This window comes from Clarias gariepinus, chromosome 14, assembly GCF_024256425.1.
Source record: "Clarias gariepinus isolate MV-2021 ecotype Netherlands chromosome 14, CGAR_prim_01v2, whole genome shotgun sequence".
Classification (NCBI taxonomy): domain Eukaryota; kingdom Metazoa; phylum Chordata; class Actinopteri; order Siluriformes; family Clariidae; genus Clarias; species Clarias gariepinus.
Genome location: NC_071113.1, coordinates 2,984,125 through 2,992,652, shown reverse-complemented (window position 1 = coordinate 2,992,652; position 8,528 = coordinate 2,984,125). Strand labels below are relative to the sequence as shown.

General features: G+C 39.4%; 1 long non-coding RNA gene across 1 annotated transcript; it reads left to right on the top strand.

Annotated features, from left to right (window-relative positions):
• Positions 1–7,791: 7,791 nt before the first annotated feature.
• LOC128540786 (uncharacterized) lies at positions 7,792–8,528 on the top strand. Its single transcript, XR_008365598.1, has 4 exons — positions 7,792–7,879; positions 8,010–8,087; positions 8,282–8,391; positions 8,497–8,528. It is a non-coding gene; the product is annotated as an uncharacterized LOC128540786 (long non-coding RNA).

The window sequence follows — 8,528 nt, the reverse complement described above, 5'->3', positions numbered from 1 at the left end:
CTTGTAACATTTGTAAACCTGTTATATTGTATAGGTTCAGGTTTGACTTTTAGTCCTTTCTGATAAATAGCTCTGCGGACGTGCTGTGTTTACTGTAAACCACGAACTTAACCTGATTAATAACGTTAAGTGTGATGAGGGCTCTGCAGGTTTCCTTCATGCTTCAGAAGATGACATTGTTTTTGTAGCATCGTGATCTTGACTTAGAAATGAGTTTGAATTCTGCTCACTATTGCACAGAGTAAGAAGAAGCCATTATTTGGGCACAAGCTGGGTGGACATTGATAAAGTACCCAGTTTCTTCATTTTATATTACGTCGAATTGGAACTAAAATGTATTATTTAATCTGTACAGTATTTCTACAATGTTTTGCACACTAAGTGGCAGCTCGGGTAGGTAAGGCTCCAAGTTGTTGTTTTGGGGATCTGAGGATCAGCGTTTGAGCCCCGCTGTTGCCATGCCCCATACTACCCTGCATGCAGTGTCGGTTATGAGGTAAGCCCAGATGAAATGAGTGTTGCATCAGGAAGGGCATAAAGCCTGTGCCAAGTTGTTGTGCGGATTGATGGTCCTTTATGGCGACCCCTTGACAGGAGCTGCTAAAAGGAAACAACAAAAACAATCCTAGATTTCATTTAGTCACCTTTAGCAGCGATTACACACACACACTGAGGTGTTTAGTTTATGTGAAAATGCTCCCAGAACCACTCGTTCACTTTGCCTGTTCCATCAGTAAAGAAAAACTCCACAAATGTGATAACCTGGTCATTCAGTACATTCAGGTCGTTAGCGGACTTCTTTTTGCCTCAATGTTGCCGAGGCTAGACCTGAGCAACTGAATGAAACATTAACTTTTCCCTCTCATGGTTATAAAGCAATGATGAGAAGACTTCAATTGTTTGTCCAGATGCCACTAATGCTGTGAAAATTTCCACAAATGGAATATTTGAAACAAAAACTGATACCATTATAAAACAAAGCATATAGGAACATGTATAACTTAATTCAATGAAGAGAACATAGGGAGATTTATTTACTTTTACAGGTCATTGGTCTATAAGCTCCCGATTCATTTAAAATAAAATTATCATTTTAATAATGTATGACATCCTTGATAAATACATTAATCCTTTTTCAAGCTTAAGATGGCTTGTTTAGATTTCTTACATGTGATACATTTATGTTATTGAATTAGATTTTACTTCTTTCTTATGAGGTAAGATTTAGAGTAAATGATGTTCAACCTGTGTATGCTCACACCATAAAGCATGTTGACTCCTGCAACCAAACATGTTCGGATTAGATCATTTTGTTAAGATTAGTACAAATAGAATTTAATCTGTGTGCAAATGTTTAATGATGCAAAAGTCTAAGCAATTAAATTTCCTTAGACAGTGTTTATAAAGTAAAAAAGTTCAACTGTAAACAAGATTTAGAGTGCATCTCACCACAATTTGTTGAGTGATTATTCAAACATTGTTTATTAAAATTTCACATTTAAATTTGTATTGAATTTTTTTAAAGTTATGTGTGTAAATAAGGTTTAATCCATGTGTCAACTTAATCTATAGAATTTTATATTAGTATTTATAAAAAAAAATGAACTAGATTTAAAATTGGAACCAAGTTAGGAATCCATAACGTATTAAAAACTCTGGAAGTGTAGTATTGAACCATCAACTTTGTGGAAGAAAATTTTTGGATCTATTGTGTTTAGCCTGGAAATCATGTATGCCACACTGAGGGTCAATATATTCACGTAAAAGTTGAATTAGAAACCTTTATGTAAGCACCTTCCATAAAAAAAGAAAAAAAAAGTTCCCATTAACATTTATATCTGGAAATAATTTTATACTTACTCCAAAAAGTTTAACTCCAACCTTTCCATTTAAGAGACAACTGGCTTTAAACGCAGCCAGGACACTACGGACATTTAATAATTGAGATGTAACCAATAGAAAGACAAGCCAACAAGACCTTTTCAGAAACTGGACATTTATTTGAGGACTCATTGTCTGAACAGATGAAGACCAAGCAAAGCAAGAGCATTGAGAAAGGAGACTGTTGAACCTTCTGCTTTCCTGGGCAGGGGGGAGGGGAATGAGAGATCTGGAAGATAATATAAAAAGCAGTTGGCAACCAAAGAACACAATAACATTTTAGAGATTACTTTCTACTTGGGTTGTAGTAAGTTAATCATTAAAGCTTACCATGTCAATGAAACCACAAAATTAATTCCATCCTGTATTGAAAAAGTTACAGTTTAAGTGTTGCAATGTGCTCACACTGGAGACTCCTTCCATAAATGTTAGTTAGAGCACAAATAATGTTTAGAAGTTACCTCTTCCCATCATCCAGTTCACACTGCTAGCATTCCCAATCCAGATCCTGCAACCAAATCGCTTTCGTCCCGCAACATCGCTTTCACAGGGTGATGGACAGCATGAAAACCTGCATATAGGACAATAAATTCCAAAAACAGTGAGCACCACTAACACCAATCCCCACCACCCACACAAACTTAGATCTTTATTTTTTATTTAGATAAATGTTGAATTCATTCATTATATTGTTGGTCCAACTTCTTAGTGGTATTTGTTGAGACGACAGGCAAGATTGTGCTCTTAAACTAGACAAAGCCATCCAAACCATAAGACATCCTCCCCCAGATTTCTATGTTGAGAAACTTGCCATAAACTACCAACACAATGGTGGAAAAAAGGATAATCTTAGCTAGTTTATATATGTATGTAAGATTTAAAAAAATAAGCATCATGTATCATGTTATTCAGATATTTTATTGACCTATTGCACAAGATAGAACCTGTATTCTTCTGGTTTATGCAGGTATTTTTTTTAAAGTAATGTTTGTGTAGATGAGAAGTTGTGCCAAGTCAATCCTATGGGAATATAATAAATTGAACCCACAACCAATACTACTTGTGCTGATAATATCTGAATTACAAGTCAACTTAGGATTTTGAACTGGATACAGTGTGCCAACTAAACTGCAAAAAAAGTTAAGTAAACTTAAAGCTATGCGACTTGTTACATTAAGGCAGCTTATTTATATTATTGTGCACACCCCCAACCCACCCACACAAAGGAAACCCACACACGCCCCTCCACACCATGTTTTTACTTCATCTTTTACACACACTAAAGGGTAAGGAATTAGTTCACGTGCACGTTACCTGGCTCCGAATGCACGTCTCGCGCTGGGAGCGCGCCTGTGTCCCCTTGAAGCGCATGCGCCACCGGGGAGCCAAACGCTACGGCAAAAGAGAGAAACAGTGCATGTAGTTATAACCCACAAAATAGACAAAAAGAAAAAATCATCAAGTGCACGTTTGATAGAGAGATAGTGAGTGTGGTTTAAAGCTTACACTGTGTGAGAAGCGCAAGGAAGACCGCGAACACCGACAGGCTCGTGACGCACATCATGGTACGTCAGTGTATAGCTTTGAAACGACAAACGAGCTCGAGCTCGAACAGGGCGATAAATAGGCTCGCGGTTCATCATCTCTCCTCACCTGGATTCACCTCACCTGGACATCGTTAGAGCAGTCAGCCAATCAGCGCGCTGCTGCCGCCACCTAGCGTCCGCTCACAGGAAGTGACCACAGTGCAACAGATTTCCTCAGCGTTCTGAAATTTCAGCTTCAAATAGTTAAAAGTGGTGATGGCCAGATAAAGCCTTATTTAGGTGTCGATTCTTCCTATTAGTGGACAAACTTTGTGTAGCAACTAGATCATAACGTTGCAAGCAGCATAATTAATATGTACATGCAGCTGCACTGGTCAAGGAAATGTTCGTGCACATAATCAACATCTCTGAATCTTTAAAAAACATTTTACTGAAGAGTGCACGAGCCTTTACTTAAGAGCCAAAGTCATGTCGGTCACGTGATTCCGACAACCGCAAGGCTTCAGGTGTGTTCGAGCTCATGCTGCGCTGCGCAGACCGATCGGCGAGATTAGCCGAAAGCAGTCGGGGAGGAGCTGAAAACGGAGCCGTCAAGTTCTTTCCAAAGAACAAGTGGAGGTGCGAACTACATAAAGTCAACATAATTTACCTAAAATTTGGTATATTCTCCTGAAACCTTATGTTCTACCTTTACAGGATGTCATTACTACCCTTGGTCCTGTTTATATGAATTTACAGCAAAGCAAACTGCCAGTCACACAGAGTGTTCTCTTCTGCTTTTGGACATTGGCCAATCAGGAGTCATACCGTGGGGTAGCAGACAGATTCAACATCTCAAAATCTACTCTTGCTAAACATCTCCATGAGTTTTGTTGTTATGTTAATACATACATGGCCCATCACATCTCCTGGGCCAGAGGCCAAAGGCTGCAAATGTCAAAGTTGAAATTTGACTTAGCAGGTTTCCCCAACACTGTATGTGCAGTAGATGGGTGTCACATTCCTATAAGGAGACCCCACTGTGATAATCCCCTTGCCTACCTGAATAGGCAACAATTCTATTCTGTAATTTTAACTGGATTTTGTGACCGTGAGCGCCGCTTCTGTCACATCAGTGTGGGTCACCCTGGGAGTTGGCATGATGCCAGAGCATTTCGTCTAACAGAGGTTGGACAAGTTCTTAAAGAAGATCCTCATTCCCTGGTTCCACAGGGAATGCATATAATTGGAGACTTTGCTTATCCTCTGTTGCCTCAACTTATGAGGCCTTACAGAGACAATGGACACTTGACAACTGGGCAAAGACACTTTAACATAAAGCTAAATGCTGCCTGTGTAGTCATTGAACATGCATTTGGCATTTTGAAGCCTAAGTTCAGGAGGCTCCAGTGCCTACACATGCAAAGCATTTTAAATATCAGGTTTGCTGTCTCAGCATGCTGCATTCTGCATAATGTTTGTTTATTAACCTAGTTAACCCAGTGTAAGTATGTATCCAATGACATAAACTTTAAAGCACTTTTTGTAAGTCGCTCTGGATAAGAGCGTCTGCCAAATGCATAAATGTAAATGTAAAGCCAGTGACCAATATGTTGAGGTAGATGATCATTTTCATGATGAGCCACACCTCCCACAACCTTGATGCATGCCATATAACAGAGACCTGATTTGCAACAACATCTAGACTAAACATCTGGACCAAAACTTTGTATGTACATTTTTGTAGTAAAGGCATTCAATTTGTTCACTGCTTCATTGTGTATCCTTTTTTCTCCCAAATAATATTTTTTGTTTATTAAATAAGAATTAAATATATCTCAAGACTTTTTGAATTTCTTAGGTGAATTCCACAGTGGTGGGGTGATTTAAAAAACATGGACTCAGCATGTCATATGGATATGTGATCATTGAGAACTATTATATAGAAGTTTATTAAGGAGTTGAGATTAATTGGGTAAAAATACTAATTAGTTTAGTAGTTATAGTAGTATTAGTTCAATACTAAACACCTAATTCATAATTCCATGTGGCATAACCTCATTTGCTAATCTAAAATTCACTTGACACCTGTTGGGTGGATGCTTACATGACACAATACATATAGAAGTGTTGACACCTGTAGCATTTCTGTAATAGTTGGCTGAATGTGATAGTTCACTTAACAAAATTTGTCATCATTTATCCACCCTCAGAATGTGCTAAATGTGTAAATAGCTTTCAGACAATTACAAAGATATTTGGAACAATGTTATCCTCCACAGACTTCCATAGTATTTATTTTCTGTACTATTGCAGTGAATGGGGGTGAGATATTTAGTTTTTCAATGATCTTTTCTTTGAAACAGATTTTCACTTCTGTAGCTTAGAAAAACCATAAATTGCATGTTGCAGTACCAACATGCAATCATTTCAGTGAAAGTTAAAAATTGTAGACAGTTAATCTAATTTAGTCTGTAAGACTTACTAGTAAAAATGTATGAAAGTGCAACAAATGCAAGGCAAGAGCTCTGAAGTGTCACCTCAAAGTGCATTTTAAAATTGTAACTGAAAATAAGAGGCAATTTATAACAATGGAAAGATGACAATAAAAGTACAGACATTTGCTTGAAACAGAATAAGCTTTATTTGCCATGTTTTCAAGAAGGTTTTAGTAACTGTATAATTTGCTCTTGTTGTCTTCTGACTTTCTTTGGCTTTTCCACAACAGTTCCCAAACTGGCCAACATCTTTTTTCTTAAAAGATCATCTGCGCCTCTCTTTCAGTTGACGCCATCTCTCCAGGTCCGGCCTTACAAGAGACTCAAGCACAGCTGTTCTTCGTTCTGCATGCGCTTCATATGCCTCAAAAATTGTGAGGGTTGTGAGGATCTCTGCCTCTGGACATGCTTGTACTGGCAGAGGTCCCCGGCTGCTCGTCTACAGAAGCACCTGCTGCCTGAGCTTGAGGAAGAGAGATTGATGAAGGCCTGTTTTGAGAAGGTGGATCTTCCAAACATAGAGGAGTAGAGCAGATAGTTCCAGGTGGTGCAGTTCCTATCCCAGAGGACCCAAATAGCTCATCCATTTGCTGCAGAAAAAGCACAATGTAATACGAAAGTGACTTTGTAATAAGATGCAAAATTATCTTATACAGTGCAGTCTTAAGACTTCCTGTGTAGTACCCCCAGATTTGCTTTACAAGTTACCTTGTATTTATTCCAGTTCTTCCATTTACTTACCAGTTTTCATTCTTTCTGCAATTTCCTTGGAAACCTTAAGAGTAAAGGTTCTTCCTTTGCTGTCCTTTACATTCATTGTTATATTATTCATTTTGTTTTCTTGCACTAGGTAATGCATGGTCTTTATATACTCAGCAAAAAAAAGAAACGTCCTCTGACTTTCAACTGTTTTTACTTTCAGTAAACTCAATGTGTAAATATTTGTATGAACACTAAAAGAGTCAACACCATAAGACATAAACTAAAAATGTTTCCCAATGTGTCCCTGAATGAAGGGAGGCTCAAAATCAAAAGTACCAGTCAGTATCTGGTGTGGCCACCAGCTGCTTGAAGTACTGCAGTGCATCTCCTCCTCATGGACTGCCTACTGCGGACAGTCTGAGCACTGATGGAGGGATTGTGTGTTCCTGGTGTGACTCAGGCAGTTGTTGTGCCCATCCTGTATCCTGTACGCAGGTGTGATATTCGGATGTACCGATCCTGTGCAAGTGTTGTTACACGTGGTCTCCCACTGCGAGAATGATCAGCCGTCCTTCCTGTCTCCCTGTAGCGCTGTCTTAGGCGATTTATCGCCCTAGCCACATCAGCAGTCCTCATGCCTCCCTGCAGCATGCCTAATGCACGTTCACGCAGATGAGCAGGGACCCTGGGCATCTTTCTTTGGGTGTTTTTCACAGTCGGTAGACAAGTCTCTTTAGTGTCCTGCGTTTTTAGAACTGTGACCTTAAATGCCTACTTTCTGTAAGCTGTTAAGGTCTTAACGACCATTCCACAGGTGCATGTTAATTAATTAATTATGGTTAATTGAACATGCATGGAAAACATTGTTTAAACCCTTTACAATAAAGATCTGTATAGTTATTTAGATTTTTACAACATTATTGTTGAAATACACAGTCCTGAAAAAGGGACGTTTCTTTTTTTGCCGAGTGTATATGTCGGTAAGCTGAGGTGTGAAAATGAAATTTCAGAACGCTGATGAAATCTGTTGCACTGTGGTCACCTTCTGTGAGCGGACGCTAGGTGGCGGCAGCAGCGCGCTGATTGGCTGACTGCTCTAACGATGTCCAGGTGAGGTGAATCCAGGTGAGGAGAGATGATGGACCGCGAGCCTATTTATCGCCCTGTTCGAGCTCGAGCTCGTTTGTCGTTTAAAAACTACACACTGAAGTACCATGATGTGCGTCACGAGCCTGTCGGTGTTCGCGGTCTTCCTCGCGCTTCTCTCACAGTGTAAGCTTTAAACCACACTCACTATCTTCCTATCAAACGTGCACGTGGTTTCTTTTATTTTTGTGTATGTGGGTTATAACTACATGCACTGTTTCTCTTACACACACACTCTCACTCTTCTTTGCCGTAGCCTTTGGCTCCCCGATGGCGCATGCGCATCAAGGGGACACAGGTGAGCTCCCAGCGCGAGACGTGCATCCGGAGCCAGGTAAAGTGCACGTGAACTAATTCCTTACCCTGAAGCGCGTGTGTGTAAAATATGAAGTAAAAATCTGGTGTGGTTTGTGTGTGGGATGGGTGGAGAGGTTTTCTCTTCCGTGTATGTATGTGTAAATATATATATATATATATATATATATATATATATATATATATATATATATAACACCATTCTGTGTGCAGGTTTTCATGCTGTCCATCACCCTGTGAAAGCGATGTTGCGGGACGAAAATGAATTGGTTGCAGGATCTGGATTGGGAATGCTAGCAGTGTGAACTGGATGATGGGAAAAGGTAACTTCTAAACATGATTTGTGCTCCGACAAGCATTAACATTTATGGTAGGAGTTTCCAGTGTGAGCCCATTGCAACACTTAAACTGTAACTTTTTCAATACAGGATGGAAGAACTCATTTTTTGGTTTCCTTGAC